At 31.0% G+C, this 17,936-nt stretch overlaps 1 long non-coding RNA gene across 1 annotated transcript; it reads right to left on the bottom strand.

Annotated features, from left to right (window-relative positions):
* Window positions 1-384: 384 nt before the first annotated feature.
* On the bottom strand, window positions 385-11,864 carry LOC123265398. The gene is made up of 3 exons (XR_006509568.1): window positions 11,764-11,864; window positions 8,145-8,157; window positions 385-395 (listed from the first exon to the last, which is right to left on the bottom strand). It is a non-coding gene; the product is annotated as an uncharacterized LOC123265398 (long non-coding RNA).
* Window positions 11,865-17,936: the final 6,072 nt, after the last annotated feature.

The following is a 17,936-nucleotide window of genomic DNA, read 5'->3' as shown; positions in this document are numbered from 1 at the left end:
CTTATTAATAATTGCTAGTACTGTTCTAATTAATGGTAGCCTTGATACAGGCGCATATGTCTCTTTGAGATCGTATTTATTTTTATATTCAATTCCTCTAATTACTAGCCGTTCCTTGTACCTCGTGGTTCCATCAGATTCCAGTTTTCTTTTGAATACCCATTTCGAATCTATGATATTCGCTCTTTGCCCTTGTTGTTGAATTTCTGCTCTACTCACTAATCTCCAAACTTCATTCTTGTTCATTGATTCAATCTTGTCTCTAATAGCTCCTGCCCATGATACTCTTTCTCGTGTTCTCATTGCTTCAGCATAACTTGCTGGATCCTCATTTAGTGATGCCATAAGACAGTGTATCTCTTCATCTTCATCTCTAATTTTCTCGTTTGTTAAATCTTTTGGAGTGTCTTTGTCTTTCGTGAAGCTTATATCCTCTACTGGCTTGTAGATATAATTTACTTCACTCGCATCATCTAATTTTAATTTTCTCTTGCTCTGACTTCTGGTGCATGGTTTATTTGTTTCAATTTGACTCTTTTTATTCTCTATTTTCTCTAGTGTTTTGACTTTCTTGCTCGGTCTACCTCTTTTCTTTGGTTCAGACTTCGCAATCTCTTTTTCAATATTAATCTCTTTCTCTAATTCACTCTGCGAATTCCATTCAATTAAATTCTCTTCTTTTGGATTTTCTCTAGTTTCTTCTAAATGCTGATTTTTGTACACATCATTGTATACAATTTTCTCATTGAATTTTACATGCCTCGACTCTAGAAATTTTCTCGTGCTTGGATGCCATAGTAAATATCCAACTGGTTTGTATCCAACCAGGACCGCTTTGAGTGCTCGTTCAGTGAATTTTGATTCTGGCTTCGGGATTTTCATGTATCTGATGCAACCAAATCTTTTTATCTGTTCATAGTGACAGCTTGCATTTGGTGCAAACTTTACCAGAGGAGTCTGATACTCAATTGACTTGTGTGGAGTTCTGTTGTATGCATACACTGCTGCATCCACTGCTAACTCCCACATAGTCGATGGTAGGCCTGAGTCAAGCATATATGCTCTTACTTTTCTCTGGATTGTCGCATTGAATCTCTCAGATACGCCGTTATGTTCAGGTGTATATGGAGATACGAACTCCGCCTCTATCTTCTCTCTCTTCAGTACCTCTAAGAATTTACCTCCAGTGAATTCCGTGCCCTGGTCTGATCGTAGATAACACGCTTTCTCATCTTTACCTAGTAAGTTCCGAGTTGATGCCCGGATTTTCTTCTCTAAATGATGACGTGATGCTCTCTTTCTCCCTCCCAATCGCAGAATCTTTCAGTTTCCTTTCATTCTCTACTCCCTCCCACTCTAATAATTTTTTGTCTTGAATGATTCTTTGCGATTGCTCTTTAATCTCGTCATCTTTCATCATTATAGTTCTGCAGCAGTAAACATCATACTCTATATCTTCGTCTGACTCTTTGTTTAAATAATTTTTAACTCTAAAATTTAAAACCCAGTTTGGTTTTTCATATTCTCCCTCTAACACTATTTTATGAGTATTTTTCTCTATTACCTCTAAATTTTTATCATCTATATATATATAAGAGATTCCCACCTATATATTGACTCATCACGATATCTCTGGAACCATAAGGCGTAGCGACTTGAAATTTGGTAGGAATATTCCTTTCGCCGAGTAGAGGTCAGCTAAGAACGGATTTTATGAAATTCCACCCACAAGGGGGGTTGCGGGGGCGTTAACAATAGAAAATTCCCATTTTTAACCTATAGCTCCTATCGACTTCAAATTTGGTAGGAATCTCCTATATGTGATGTAGAAATGATCTAAGAGCGGATTTTACGATAATCTACTCCCAATATGGATTGCGGGGGTGGACGTTAACAATGAAAATTAAAAATTTCCGACTTCTAGCTCCTACAGACTCAAAATTTTGTAGGAATTTTCTGTAAGTGATGTAAAAATAATTTATAAACGAATTTTAGGATATCTCAACCCACAGGGGGTTGCGGGGGTGGGTATTAACAATGAAAATTTTTAATTTTCAATCTATAGCTCCTACAGACTCCAATTGGGTAGGAATTTTCGCTAAGAGATGTAGAAATAATATACGAACGAATTTTAAGATACCTCACAGGAGTTTGCGGGGGTGGGTGTTAACAATTAAAATTTTGAATTTCCAAGCTATAGCTCCTATAAGCTCCAAATTTAGTAGAGGTCTTCTATATGTGATATAAAAATGATCTAATAATGGATTTTACAACGAATCAACTCCATTAATGATCGTGGGGGTGAGTGTTAACCATAAAAAATCTTAATTTTCAAAATATAGCTTCTAAAAACTCTAAATTTGTTAGAAATTTTTTATCTCTTATGTAGAGATCACCTCAAAATGGATTTTAATAAAGTCTACTTCCGATAGGAATTGCGGAGGTGGGTGTTAAAATCTAAAATTTTCATTTCCAAACTGTAACTTCTACAGACTCAAAATTCGGTGAGAATCTTCGTGTATGACGTCTATTTCAGTTAAGGGATTGCGGGGGCATTGATAATGAAAATTTCCCGTTTGTAAAATATAGCTCTTATAGACTCCAAATTTGGTAAAAATCTTCTACATGTGGTGTAGAAATAATCTAAGAGCGGATTTAATGACGAATCACACCCAATAAGGATTGCGAGGGTGGGTGTTGACAAAAAAAAATCTTAATTTCCAAAATATAGCTTCTAAAAGCTGTAAATTTGGTAAGAATCTTTTATTTGTCATGTAAAAATCATCTCGAATAGGATCTTATGAAGTTCCTCCCCCACATAGGAGTGCAGGAATGATAATTGTCAAAAAATTCATATTCTTTAAATACAGTTCCTACAAATATCAAATTTGATAGAATTTCAAGAGAAACAGACAAATACCGGGATGGCCTCCAAGTTCAACGGATTTAAATATTTTTCTTACTTTATAGTGATATTTTCTTACAACAATCGTCTCTTTGGCAGCGGCAAAAAAGTCATTGTAACGTTTCCAAAATTTAACATTACATATAGCTATTCAGTCAATGGACTAAGAATTTTACATACATTTTATTTTTGCTGATCACATAATCGATGAATTGTTCTCATTACGGAATTGCGAAAATGTAACAGATTAAAAGCATTGCATTTTCTAAACACATGAGATATAAAAAAGAAATTTGAGATATAGAAAATATGAAAAAAAATAAATAGAAATAAAACATAAAATTTAATTTATTTCCTTTTCAATTCGCCCAGCGAAGCGGGCGGGAAACCGCTAGTTTAACTATTATACCGCTAGTGATAGTAAATTCTCAGATACGTCTTTTGCGCTTATTAAATTTGTTAATTTAAATATATTATTCTCATCGCCGTCTCTATAGAGCAACAGATCGCCTTTTCCATCTATTACAATGTTTGCGGAGTCATTTTTATTCGCACTCTTAATTACTTTATCTTAACAATTTTTAAAATTACTCAAAAATAGGCTGTCGTTTATGACGTGATCTGTAGCCCCCGAGTCGGCTATGAAAGTAATATATTTCTCGTTTTGACTCTTACCTCCATCATCTTCCTCATCCCCTTTTATTCTCCTAAGGCTTTCCTTTCCTTGTTGATCTCTATTGTTGTTAGCGCTCTTATAATTATTGTAATTACTCTTAGTGTTTTTGGTACTCTTATTATTTTTATTACTCTTAACCCCTTTCTGTTCATTTTTCTCTAGCCCTCTACCTCTATACTGATTTTTATTATATTCAGTTTTATCATGCTTTTTAAAATCTTTACCTCTAAAAGTATTACCTTCGCGTTTCCTGAAACGATCGGGATACTTTTCGTAGTCACTGGCTTTGTGTTCCGTCATTTTCTTGCACTTGTAGTAATTCCACATGCCCTTTTCTTTTCAAGGACACTGTTGTTCCCAGTGTCCAGGTCCCGAACATCTATGACACCTGTCTTCTCTGCTTCGGCTCCCTGAGTTGACTCTGTTTGCTTTGATGTTTGGGTCATCTTGCTCGTTCTTTCTCTTGGCTTCCAGCTGTGAAATAAACGATTTAATTTCTTCTAATGTCATTTCTTTTGAATTTGTTCTCTTAATCAAATCCGCGTCTCTTAATTGTGGGATTACTGGAGTCTCTGCTTGGTAAAAAGCTGATCTTATTTCCTGTTTTGTTAATTCTACGCTCTCGCCACAAGTCTCGTACTCTTTAATTATCGCGTCAAATCTCTCACAAAACTCGTTTACTGACTCATTTTTGTTCATTTTTAACGCGTACAATTTTTTACGAACTGACGTCACTGTGACATTAGATTCATCTCGTCTTTGCCCAATCAATTTTTTCAAAATTTCTTTGGGCTCGGTGATATTAAAAATTCTCTTGTGGTAGTGCTCGTCAATGTAGTTTATTATTATGTCTCTAACAAGGATTTTTCTCTTTTCTATTACTATCTCTGATAAATTTTTGTTACTCGACACGTTTGACTCTAATACTTCTAATAAATCGTGACTCATTAACTCGGATCTTAAATAATCGTACCAGATATCAAAACTGACTTTTTGCGTCAATTTATAATCTCTCTTAATATTAATTTTCGAACTCAATTAGTGTCTGGATTTTTCTCTCTAATTCTCTTGTTGAGGCCTCCTCTAACTCTAAATAATATTGGGTATCTCTATTCTCTATTCTCTATTCTCTAAGTTCTCTTAACCAATATTATTAACATCTAAACTCTTAAATTTTACAGATTTACTCTACTTACGATTAATTGATGGTCGGAAATTAATTGTATAAAGATAACTTACTTTTCTTTTGTGTCTCGTCTATTTCTCTAGTGTTTTCCAGCTTTTCTGGACTCTCATCTCCCTTTTGCTCATCAATAGGCTCGTGAATATCCGCTACGGTCTCGATCTTGTTTGGATCTTCGTCCTTTGGTTCCTCTTTCTCTTTATTTTCGGGAGAATTTTTGACTCACTCCACTCTTCCCTTTCCTTTTTGGCTTTTAATTTTCTCTCTTGACATAATTTACTCATCTTGTAAAAGAAGCGAATGGCCTGTATTTCATCTGTCTTGTTCCTCGTCATGAATCTCTTTGAGGTTATCTTTAATTTTCTCCTCCATCTTATTTCAGGCTCTTGAAACAAATAAAAATTTTATTTATTCTATAGATTATTTAACTTAATTTTCTATAGTTTTATATTTTACTCTATTCTCTTTAAAATCTCTTTTACTCTAACACCTGACACTTATTTGTTATTTGTTTCGTGCTTCTGAATTATAGTACAGTCAACGCTCTCTGTATTTGACTCGCCCGTACAGGACTATTCTCTGTATTTGACTCGTCCTTATCCATAAGAGCTGTGTAAAATCGTCAAATACAGAGTAAGAATGTGGTCAAATACAGAGAGGTCCAATACAGAGAGTCGTCTCCACGCTGTACCACTTTTTTATTAAAACATATAGTATGCGTCTTTACTTGCTCTTGCGAAAAAAAATTTACTAAATAATATTGTAATTTTTAATAATTCAAATTGTATTCTGTAGACGGCAGCATCGTAAAAATCAAGTTACTAAAAGTCTAGTCCTGGATTACGATGTTACGATTGTAATTTTTCATAGGATTTTTTTTCCGTGTAGGAAGCTGTCCTGGCTATCCCCGCGATGGTGACGAAAGGGCTTGACTGAACTTAAATTTTGAATACAGTTTAGTCCGTTTCAAACCGGTAGATTTTGAAAAATCTCAAAAAAACTACAAAAAAAATTTTTTTGAAATGTGGTTTCTGTTAAATAACTTTTAAGCAGCTTTACCGATCGATTCTAAAAACTAGTCAGCTCTTAACATTAAAAAAACACGTCGATCACCGCCAGTCCAGTCGAAATTGGTTGATTTGTTCGTGAGTTATCGTTGTCGATAGAAAACCGAAATAAGTGTTTTTTTGGAATAACTTCTAAATTCCTTCTTCGATCAATTTAATCTTAAAAATTTTTAATGAAACCTGAAAAACTACGTCGAATGCTGCCAACCGCGTGGGAATTAGTTCATTCATTCAAAAGTTATTGCGATTTGAAACTTCAAAAAATAGTGTTTTATTAAACTCATCAGATTTTCGAGCTCGGAGAGCTCAAAATGATACGAAATTAATATTTTTGAGCTCGAAGAGCTCAAAAACGTTATTAGTACAATTTTGAGCTCTCAAGTATGGAATTAGCGGGAAGTTGCAGGGATGGCCTTTAGGGTTAACCGTTTTCCAAATTTTTTTTATTTGGTTCATTTCTCATAATACCATGCTGAATATTTTTGAGAGTGTTCAAAGAACTTCTAAATTGAAAAAAAAAAAAAAAAAAAACAAATAATGAAAACAGAAATTGAAAATGGTAATCATAAAAGAAAATTTCGGTCTCTCTGAGAATTTGAAATAAAAAAAAAACCATAAAGGTAGGCTCGAATAATTGTTTCTTCAAAAAGTGCATTTAATTACAAAAATTTCAAAAAAAAAGAAACATCTCAATAAGTCAAATTTTAAAAATTAGGACGACGGTTGACCCTAAAGGCCATCCCTGCAACTTCCCGCTCATTCTGTATTTAAGCGCTCAAAGTTACACATTACGCTTTTGAGGTCTTCAAGCTCAAAAATATGATTTTTGTGTCATTTTGAGCTCTCCGAGCTCAAAACTCTAATAGCAGTTTAATAAAACGCAATTTTTTGAATTTTCAAACCGCAATCACTTTTGAATAAATGAACTGATTTTCACGCGATTGGCAGAATTTGACGGAGTTTTTTAAGCCTCATAAATAATCTTTAAGTTAAAATTAATCGAACTCGGAATTTCGAAGTAATTCCGAAAAAACACTTTTTTCCGTTTTCTTTCATCAACGATAACTCACGAACTAATCAACCGATTCTGATCAGCTTGGCGGCGATGGACCTGTTTTTTTGAGGTTAAGAGCTGATTAGTTTTTGGAAATAATCGATAAAACTGTTTAAAAGTTACCGCAAAAAACCACATTCAAAAAAGATTTTTTTCTTAGTTTTTTTTAGATTTTTTAAAATTTCTCAAAATCTATCGATCCGAATCGGTTCGAATTCACAGGAAATTTAATTTTAGTGACGCCCTTTTGGATGGTGTCAACCGCGATAAAATCAGTTTAGTCGTTCAACAGTTATAAGCGGTCCACATACTCACTCACACACACACGCACACACACACACACACACACACACACACACACACACACACACACACACACACACACACACACACACACACATTCATACGTACACTGTAATAAATTTCGGTGTAAAGTTAGACCCAGAGCTTTTACACCGTCGTGTAAGTGTGAAAAGTTGGTGTAAAATTTTCTCCGTGTGAATTTTTCACTCGTGTAAATTTAACACGGTGTGATTTATTGTTTTACACTACTCCGTGTTATTATTTATAGCTTTGCAAGTTTAATAACTATTGCTAGTAACCTTGCAGTCACTATGTAAATCCCGTGACTTGTGAACTATTAATAAATAAACTTTTCCTTTATTAAAAAATGACTTTTGTTAAATTGCACTGTACTTTTTAACTATTGACATTTTTCAAGATATAAGCTTCCCAGTGTGACGTTAAATTGACCTGTCTTGTGATTCAATTATGATGTAAGAATATATAATATAATTTTGACATCATACTGATGTAAGTTTATTATTTCTCTATGATATCACGGAAATGACTTAGACATTACGTACAACTGACATAATATATAAACTACAATGTTACGTAACATTAATGCCATCATTGTATGTCATAACGACGTAAGTTTAACTTCATGGGTTTACATCAGTGACAAGTCACAGTTGTACTTAATCTTGACGTAAGTTTAACATCACGCCTTTACATTAGTGACAAATCACGGTTGTACGTAATCTTGACGTAAGTTTAACGTCAAGCGTTTACATCAGTGACAAGTCACGGTTGTACGTAATCTTGAAGTAAGATTAATATCATGTGTTTATATCAGTGACAAGTCACGGTCGTACGTAATACCAATACCATTTGTGAGTCATTATTTAACATCAATAATTTGTCACAATTGTATATAATACTGACGTAATTTGAAAGTCATTTTCTAAATCAGTGACAAACGATTATTTTCTATAATATTGGTAAAATTTGGGGGATGTATTTTTTTAATATTATGGATTGATCAAAATTTATCAAATATAAAACTTCTTTAATAAGTCTAATTTACAGTTAATGTCTAATTTACAATTAAGGTAGTACTACCGTTACCACAAGAGTCAAATCCCAAAATCTAACCTTATTTGTTTAACGTAGTAGATTTCCCTATATTAAATCACGTTGGAGAAAGAGAGACAGAGACAAATTTTGAATGTTTTTTATTAATAAATATTTTCATATGCTCGGAAACCATACTGATTGTTATTAAATATGTTCTAAATGTTATTATCTCTAATTGTCTCAATATTTATAAGAATCTGAACGTCCAGTTTTGTGAAATAGAAAAAAGTCTGTAATTTTCCATAAGGATCAATGGTAAAGGCAAAAATATATAAATATTAATATCTTTTTTTCAGGACTCGTCAAGCTTCCAAAAATTTTACTGCTTAATTATGATATTATAAAGTACCAATATGCCAAATTTCATCAAATTCTGAACACAAATTCTAAAACCGGTAGTACTACCTTAATCGCTAAATATAAGAGAAAATTGGTTTGAAATTTTCTAAGAATCTAGAAGAGATAAACAGCTGATTTAAGCCAGTACCTTGCAAATTTAAGTTCGTTCTTAATAAAAAAAAATTTATAATTTCTTAATATTAATCAATATAGGGTAGAAGTACCGTTTGTGGCCACTGTACCATTTATGGCTATTTATCGTTCAAATAAACGATAGAAATGAATTTATATTAATAAACCATTACAAACTCAATTTGTTTTAATGTAAATTTTTTAAAACTCAACAAAAATATGGTTATAATATAATAATTTTTTATAAATTAATTCAAATGTTCATTGGCCAAAAACGGTGCTAACGTGGCCAAAAACGTTACTTCTACCCTATCTAACATATTAGCAAATAACATACAAAACATTTTTCATTTACGTTTTTAAGAAAAATATATACAAATTAAATACATGTGGGATATTAATTTTTTATATCTATGCTTGTATGTTTCCATACACTGCAAAAAAATCTTGACTCAAAGGTAAATTTCTTTGGATCAAAAATATATTAAAGATGACTGAAAATTTCGTGAATGAAGTCAAAATTTCTTGAGACTAAAACATTTCCCCGTGAAAAAATATTCTCATCAGGCTTGATATGAGCTGATAAGGCCATATAAAAATTTTTGATATGTTCATATCTGGCCTGATATGATCTGATATGTCCATATTTAATTTTTGATATGTCCTGATATGGCCTGATATGAAAATTAGCCATATCAGGCCTGATCAAGCCTTATCAATTTGATATGTCTATATCAGACTTGATATAGCTTGATATGCTCATTAGGGTGGGCCGAAAATCCGCTTTTTTAGAATTTTAATTATTAATAGCGAAAATCCTGTTTATAAGGCTTAAAAAAAATGTGTGCGAATGGAAAAAATTTTAGGCCGATATCTTAGGCTCGCCAAATGAAGTGAAAGTTCAGAATCGGAAAATAATTTATCCATGTACTTATTTTAATAGGAAATTTGATTCTCTACAAAAAAGATCCTTTGAAGAAATCACGTCAAATTGAAATTTCCTGAGATAATGACGATTTTATATTAAAATTGCACGTTTTTTGCTATATCTATACTTTTTAACAATAAATTATCGTAGTTTTTGTATGTTTCTTGCAAGAGTGGTTCGTTGATCTAACAGAAATAAACGCTGAACGATAGGTATTTATTTTTTTTCGGCGCAATCACATTTTTCAAAGTCTCTGCATTTACAAAAACTTACATCAAAAAGTTTTTTGGCATCAGCTTTAAAATCATTAATTTTTTTTCACCAGATAATGACAAAAAATTTTTATTACTGAATCGCTTTCTAATTTTTAAATACTTTTGATGCTGGAAGATAATTAATTGAATGATTCGTTGATTAGAAACTACTTGAATTGATACAGTAGAAAATAATAATTCTACATCTAACGAAACATCGTTAGCGATTTCAAAAAATGATGGTTCGAATTTACTCGTAGATTTTTTTTCGTCTCTCATATAATTACAGTACTTTAAAATATCTTCATTAGTTGGTAATTGATCCTGTGGTAATTTACTTGAATCACCGAATACCGGACACGTATACATATTTGAGCACCGCGTTGTATTGCTACAAATGAGAAATTCTTTTTTCATAAAAAATTATATTTTCTTCAAAATGTATCCACAAATAATCCACTTCTCACTATAAAAAATATTAAAATATTAAAAAACATTAGTATATTTAATGTAATGGCCATTATTTCGACAATTTTCAATTTGACATGAATTTTTCAAAGGACCTTTTTTATAGAGAATCAAATTTCCAATGAAACATACAAAAACTACGATAATTTATTGTTAAAAAGTATAGATATAGCAAAAAATGTGAAATTTTAATATAAAATCGTCATTATCTCAGGAAATTTCAATTTGACGTGATTTCTTCAAAGGATCTTTTTTGTAGAGAATCAAATTTTCTATCAAAATAAGTACATGGATAAATTTTTTTTCGATTCTGAACTCACTTCATTTGGCGAGCCTAAGATATCGGCCTAAAATTTTTTCCATTCGCACACATTTTTTTTTAAGCCTTATAAACAGGATTTTTGCTATTAATAATTAAAATTCTAAAAAAGCGGATTTTCGGCCCACCTTAATGCTCATATCTAATTTGAGATTATTTTTTAATAGGTCCTGATATGCCCTGATATAACCTTATAAAGTTATATATACTTTGATAAACTTGAAAAAAAATTCCGTGATCAGGGTTGATATAACTTGATATGAATTCATATAGTCTGATATACTCATGCCCTTATCAGCACATAAGTAGTCTTATGTACTCATATAAGGCATACCCAAGTAAAAAAAATTATACATCATTATATATGATTTATATCTAATTATACAGAAGCATATGTAATTCATTTATAATTATATAGATGTATATATAGAGGAGGATAAACGAAAATGCATGTGGCTAAACGAAAATGCCACTTTCCGCCTCCGTCTAAGAGAAAAATAGTATACACACCACGGGCAATAAATAAGAAAGCCTCAGATCACATGTTTATTGACCTCGGCTTCGCCTCGGACAACAATTAAATGTGATCTGAGACATTTCTTATTTTACTGCCCTAGATGTGTAATATACTACATTTTCCGTCTATTTCGAATGAATCAGTCGAAATTTTGCCAAAAATTGAAAAAAAAAAAATTTTTTTTCCTGAAGCACAACGGCCCCCTCCCTAAAAAATCATTTAAAAAATTTTTTTTTTTACTGAAGCCATTACCACCAAATCTAGAGATTTTCCTCCCAGAAAACGTCGTCGAGGGAAAACTACGATTCTTACGAGTCTTGAGTATCCCCGAGAACTCAAAGAAAATGAAAATTAAAATGAAGGAAAAAAAAAAGTCATCAGTAAAACAAAAAAAAAAAATGAAATTAAAACCAAAAAATTAAAAAAAAAAAAAAAATCATTCAAAATATAAAAAAGATGATTGCCATTGTCTTTATTGCAATGAACTTTACTTAGAATCCACAGAGTCATGGATTCAGTGTAAAAATTGTAATAAATGGTCTCATAATTCTTGCGCAGGTATTGGCAAAGATTATTCTGACGAATATGTCTGTGATCATTGCGAATAATCGTATATTCATTAAGCTATCTCGATGTGATTTCCTAATTATCGAACATTTATATTTCATGTTTTATTCCAAAAATTTAATTTTTGTCAACGTTTAATAAAAAAATTATCACAAATTTTATTGTTAAGCTGTTAATTAGTTTTAAGTAGATAATAATTAATAACATAATTAATTCCTTTTATTGCACTTAAAGGCTTTAAACCTACGTACAATAAAAAAAATACAGAGATGTTATTTAGCAATGAATTGGTTACATTAGTTTACATTGATTAAAATCACATGTTGAGTTTTCAGATTGAGCTTTTAAAATACGTAATATCTTGAATCAGACCTTTTTTTTCTATATTTTTATCAATTCAAAATTAAAAATATGAATCGCGTAGAATAAGACGTCCTTGGAGAAAGTCCTCGGCTTCGCCTTGGTTGACTATAACATGTGATCTGAGCCATTTCTTACTTTTCATCCCTAGGGGTGAAATCTACTATTTTCGAAAATGGAAAAAAAAAATTTTACCGAATTTATGAGAGGGGTTGTCATGCCCCAGTGAGCCGTCATGTACCACTCTCCCCTGTATAGTTCAATTTTTTGTTAAATTTTTCGGGTCAATAAAATTTTTTTTAATTCATTTTACCCCAAATTTATCTCAATTCGAAAAAATAAAATTTTTTTTTCGTTGCAATTCGTTTTTCGAGTGGTCCATTATGCCCCGCATATCACATATTGGCCCAAAATATCATAAAAACATTATAGAGGTCATAACTTGACGGAAAGTGATAAAAAAATTTTTACCTAATTTTTGAGGGGGGCCGTTGTGCCCCAGGTTCCCCTATATTATCTCCAAAATATATAAATATATCAAATTTATGATAATTTGGTAAAAAAAAAAAATTATTTTTCGACCAAATTTTAAAGGGGGGCCGTTATGCCCCAGGGGGCCATCTTACCCCACCCTCCCCTAATTCATATACAATTATATATGAATCATATAGAATTCTATATAATTTTTTTTACTCCAGTAGGTATTTTGTGATTACCATAAAACATTCTCTTTTTCTATCTAAGAATCTGTTACTCCAATGATTAACAATTTTTTAATATATAGTATTTTTCGGATGATTTCATTAAATAATAGGAACTTAAAAAAAAAATTTAATTTCACAAAAATTATTAGTTTTGTCAAGTTCAAAAATTGTTAGCCAGGCCCTCCAGCAATATATAGTTCTATATACTAAACAAATAATTCCATCGAAATTTAAGCTTTCAATTCTGATTTTACTTCGATTATTTTTTTAATTTCAAAGAAATTGTTAATTCTAAAACAACGAAGTACCTTAGCAATACATCATAGAATCATTTTTGCGATTTCATGTATATGTCGTAGACAGATCGTGAAATTAGACAGTTTGCGAACTGTCTAACCATTTCTAGACAGTTCATGAACTGCAGCTAGATCGTCTAATGGTTGATCAGTTACACAAAGTGGCTAAAATTTTTAGACAGTTCATGAAATGCAATTAGGCCTCAGACAGATCGTGTAATGTTCCAAAATTACACTATATGTCTAATTTTTTTAGACAGTTCATGAAATGTCTAATAGCTGTTTTGCCGATCGTGAAATATTTGTGAAGCAAATAAATACCTTAATTAAATCAAGTCAAATTCCGCGCTCAACAACACACAGTTTCATGCGCGCTCACCACAATAATTATACCGTGATTGTGTATTATATGTTGATTTTTTTAAAAATTATTTTTAATTAAATTAAATTAATTTGAATAGATTTTTGTAATTTATTATACACGATGGATAGTCAGTGCACTACTTTTCGGGTCAATAAAATTTTTTTTAATTCATTTTACCCCAAATTTATCTCAATTCGAAAAAATAAAATTTTTTTTTCGTTGCAATTCGTTTTTCGAGTGGTCCATTATGCCCCGCATATCACATATTGGCCCAAAATATCATAAAAACATTATAGAGGTCATAACTTGACAGAAAGTGATAAAAAAATTTTTACCTAATTTTTGAGGGGGGCCGTTGTGCCCCAGGTTCCCCTATATTATCTCCAAAATATATAAATATATCAAATTTATGATAATTTGGTAAAAAAAAAAAATTATTTTTCGACAGTTCATGAAATGTCTAATAGCTGTTTTGCCGATCGTGAAATATCTAGGAACAACGGATTTCTAAAAAGGAAATAACTAAAAAAAGATAAGATATTAGTTGTAGTAGCCAATGTCAATCATTTAAAGAATAAAATTTCATTTTTTATTTATTCAAAGAACTGAGAGCCAGCTGGAACAAGATTTTCGGGCCGAAACGACCCTCTTATGATCCCGTTTCGAACTCCCACCTGATTTACTTCTCCTTTTTGATCTGTGATGACACATACAATGTTCTGGGTATCACTTGGACTACGATCGACTTTTGGTACTGCAAGAAGCACGTAGTCACCAATTTTAGCATAGTAATTGTCTAAATTAAAATAATAATTATCGCTGTGGTTATAACTTGAAGTAGTGCACTGACTATCCATCGTGTATAATAAATTACAAAAATCTATTCAAATTAATTTAATTTAATTAAAAATAATTTTTAAAAAAATCAACATATAATACACAATCACGGTATAATTATTGTGGTGAGCGCGCATGAAACTGTGTGTTGTTGAGCGCGGAATTTGACTTGATTTAATTAAGGTATTTATTTGCTTCACAAATATTTCACGATCGGCAAAACAGCTATTAGACATTTCATGAACTGTCTAAAAAAATTAGACATATAGTGTAATTTTGGAACATTACACGATCTGTCTGAGGCCTAATTGCATTTCATGAACTGTCTAAAAATTTTAGCCACTTCGTGTAACTGATCGACCATTACACGATCTGACTGCAGTTCATGAACTGTCTAGAAATGCTTAGACGGTTCACGAACTGTCTAATTTCACGTTCTGTCTACGACATATACATAGATAATTTTATAAATCTACATATAGATACCATTATTATATATAAATATTGACAATTAATAATTAATAAATTAAATAAAAAATTTTGTTCACTACGAATTAATCATGTATACGATTTGAATTACTTGTAGTTATAATAAACTTTGTTCTCCAAGTGAGTCTCTCAGATAAACGGGTAGTGAATTAGTCTTTCAAGCGGTAGGTCCACGGTTCAATTCCCACTCGCGCCGATTTTTTTTTCCTATGGAAATAATTATTAAAATTATGCCTAATTATACATAATTATATAGGGCCATTTTTCATTTATAATTATGTAATATAATGATTTATAATTTATTTTACCCGGGCGGGTACATAGTCTGATATACTTATATCAAGGTATATATAGTCTGATATGGTCGATTTCCATATCAGGCCCGATATAGTCTGATCAGAAAATTTTTTCACGGGTCTTCATGCTTCAATATAACTTCGGCCTCCGTCAAAATTTTCTTGGTGCAAGAAATACTTTTTTTCGGTGCATATGTTTCTCACTTATATTTTTTCCATGAATTTAGGTCCTTTTATCTATTGTAAAAATATTTTCGACTTCATTCAGTATAAATGACTTGGTGTGGAAATGATAATAAAATACCGAGTTCAATTTATGTGGCATGAACTCTAAATTTTTAAACCGTCAAACGAATAAACGTATAATTTTTTATGATTCTGCGTAAAGAAATTAAATGTCACCCATTTAAATATTGCACTATTACTTGAAAAATAATTTTCTGACATCAGTGCTGCTACTTATGAAACATTGCATTAGAAATAATTCAAATCGTTCAAGATTGTCATTGACGAGACTAATAGTATTTTACATCAAGTTTCATTATGTTGTTAGTATGTTAAATTGAAGAAATTAAAATTTCGAAAGAAATTGAAATTAAAAAGAAATATAGATTAAAAAAATGTTATTCTTAGAAGAGTTTCAATTTAAAAAATAAATCTAAATTTCGTAAATTGAAATTTTAAAGAAGAAAAATCTAAATGAAAAATACTAAATTTTCGGAAAAAATTAAATAAAAAAAAAGTTTGAATCTTGAGAAATTAAAAAAATATTAAAAAATATTTAAATGACACGGATATATCGTTTACTCTGGAAAAATTTCACTCAACTATGTAAAGTTCGCTGTGTCCGCTATTACACGAAAATTTTCGAAAGTGTAAGATTCAATCAATTTTTATGAAAATTCATAAATTGCCTATTCATTACCACAAGTTTCACTAGCGAGCCTTTTAAAGTTTTATAGAACTTTATAAAATTTCATGAGTTTTAATAAAATTTTATGAAATAGAATAAATTATTAAACTTGAATTTTAGACAGTTCCAGATCTTAAAATCCATTTAATTTCAGAAAAAATTATGAAATAAGCATTTTTCGTCATGTAAAGCATAACACATAAGTTAGTTACTACGTGGCATAAACCGTTACTTGGACAAGTGAGCAGCGTTCCAGACTTTGACACGTGAGGACCCGAGTTCGAGCCCAGCAAACCTCAAGATTTTTTCATCAAGTATTTACATATAACTAGTATTTCAAAGTTTGTAATAAGTCCACAACACTATAATTGATTCCGAAATTGAAATTTTTTTATTTTTGAGAAATTTTTTTTTTAATATTTATTCTGAGGTACAATTTTTCATCACTTACATCACTTTTACGTCCTAATGACATCATTATCCTAATATAGACATCACAGGTACGTCATAAATGTCATTGAGACATAATACGACTACGTCACGACTTCGTCATATTTTTACGTCAGAATCTTACGTCAGGAAGTGTGAAATAATGAGTCACATATGACTCATTCGTGACTTATATCTTACGTAAATCCTGACATAGCCCAATGTCATTTTGACGTCACATTGACGTAAACGTGTTTACTGGGTTATCCCGATGTTACATTCATCAAGAGCTTTTATTTGAGTACCCATATGTATTTTGATATATTTTCCATATATACATGTATGTAATATATATAATTATATGTAAATATATGAAAAATTGATTTGGGTACTCGAATGGAAGGTCTCGATGAGTGTAATATCAGGGTGAGCTTGTATCTTTAAAAATATCATTAGTTAACAAGATAGCGATGTCAGTTCTTAATTATTGGCATTTTTCAAGATATAAGCTCCTCCTGATGCCATAAGATGCAGCGTGTTTCGGAGAAATAAGGTTTTAGTATATGACATGTTGGTGATTACTTATTCGGAAGCTATATTTTTTTGACTTAGAAATAATGAATATTTATTGTAACTGAATTTAGTCTAATTGATTGTCATTTGTTTAAAATAAATTTTTTAATTCTATTGGTTATGTTTATATACTAGGCAGATTTTTTCACTTATGAGATCTCCAATTTCTTTAACTAAAACTTTCAATGCTCATTACAAATTTCAATTTTCATATCAATTATTATTCATTTTTGTAAAAAAGACACGGAAATGTTATAATGATTGCACATTGAAAGTTACAATGAATATTAGCCAGAATAATTACATGGATAAAAGGACATGTCAATTCGATAATAGAATTGGGAATCTGTGCAAGTCAAAACAATACTCTAATTAAATTTCAAGTCTAGATCTAAAAATGCAATTCTATAAACCGCCCATCGGAGTGGGCGAGTAACAGCTAGTATTATCTAAACTAAAAGATGAATAGTTTAAAATTATTTTTTTTATTTACTCTGCTCTGCAACTTTCTTAAAATAAAAATTAATATATAATTTTTATTTTTTATTACTATTGAATAACTATTTCACCGTACATTAAATGGTTATTTAATTATTAAATAACTAATAACTACAAAATAAATCTTTTTGTAATTTATTTGACACTGAAATTTTTATTTTTGAGATTTCTCAAAACCTACTGGTCGGAATTGGTTCTAATCTACAGAAAATCCAAATTCGGTGAAATTCTTTGAAAATGCCGCTAATTTGGTTCGAATCATTCAAAAATTATGAGATGCTTTTACACATATACACACACACACACACACACACACACACACACACACACACACACACACACACACACA

This window comes from Cotesia glomerata, linkage group LG5 (genome assembly GCF_020080835.1).
Source record: "Cotesia glomerata isolate CgM1 linkage group LG5, MPM_Cglom_v2.3, whole genome shotgun sequence".
Lineage (NCBI taxonomy): Eukaryota > Metazoa > Arthropoda > Insecta > Hymenoptera > Braconidae > Cotesia > Cotesia glomerata.
This window is presented reverse-complemented; position numbering and strand designations above follow the sequence as displayed.